Here is an 898-nt window from a genome sequence, read left to right as displayed (position 1 = left end):
CTACACATTAGCCCAAGAATCCGCCCGCAGAGCCGACTACCAATGGCATCCTGCCCATGCGGGAATGCACGGGGTTTGCAGGGAGGTGCGGAACCTAATCGCCACACGCCCCTCCCATGGACCACCAGGAGGGACACCCAAAAGGGCTACTGCACCCTGACTAATCCTAGTGACAAACAACACATATAAGGGGCAAAGTGATCAAAAACAAACAAACAAATAAGTGAATGTGCTCCATGAGTTACGGCCTGGACATCCGGCTGGATCTATAAAAATTTCCCTGATCCTAACCAGAAGGCTGGGAATCAAAAGGTGAGTGCCAAAGGTGAATCAGTGCGTTCACTCAGTGAGCTATTACACCCAGTGAGTTTTGGCACCTAAGGGTCACCACTCCCCGAGGCACTAAAAGTACTCTGGCTCTAGACCCCCTGGCCCCATGACAGGTCTCATTGGGGCAGCTGTTGAACTGGTGTCACGGCACCAGCCCTGGAACGCCCTGGTACACCTTCCCCCTCCATGCAGCATCCAGCCTCCCATCGATGGTGTATGGTCCACCGATAAGACTGATAAGAACAGATACTACACGTGATCTCAGCCGAAAGGCCCAGAAGTGATTTCTCTCTCATTGAGCTACTTACAGGCAGAGAAAGATCTTCACTTTGCCGCCGCTTGTGCCGAAAAGTCCAGTAACAGCATCATGGTCTGACCTTCATACGTGAGAGAAGGTTAGACCTCAGCAACTGACTATGTCTTGGTGATTGAGAACGGTGAAGATTACTTGCCGAGGCCGGGAACGAGGGTCAATCCGGTGAGCTCGATCAATGATCCCGGTAGAAGACAGGTCTGGGATCTGGAGATCTCTGGGCAGTCAGAAGATCTTTTACAGAATCAGGGACGC

The 898-nt window shown here is 52.0% G+C and overlaps 1 pseudogene; it reads right to left on the bottom strand.

Annotated features, from left to right (window-relative positions):
* Positions 1-461: 461 nt before the first annotated feature.
* Positions 462-615, bottom strand: LOC130344951 (U2 spliceosomal RNA; annotated as a pseudogene).
* Between the last annotated feature and the right edge of the window lie 283 nt (positions 616-898).

Source organism: Hyla sarda, chromosome 1 (genome assembly GCF_029499605.1).
Source record: "Hyla sarda isolate aHylSar1 chromosome 1, aHylSar1.hap1, whole genome shotgun sequence".
Lineage (NCBI taxonomy): Eukaryota > Metazoa > Chordata > Amphibia > Anura > Hylidae > Hyla > Hyla sarda.
Note: the sequence above shows the minus strand (reverse complement) of the source record. Positions and strands in the feature narration are given on the sequence as shown.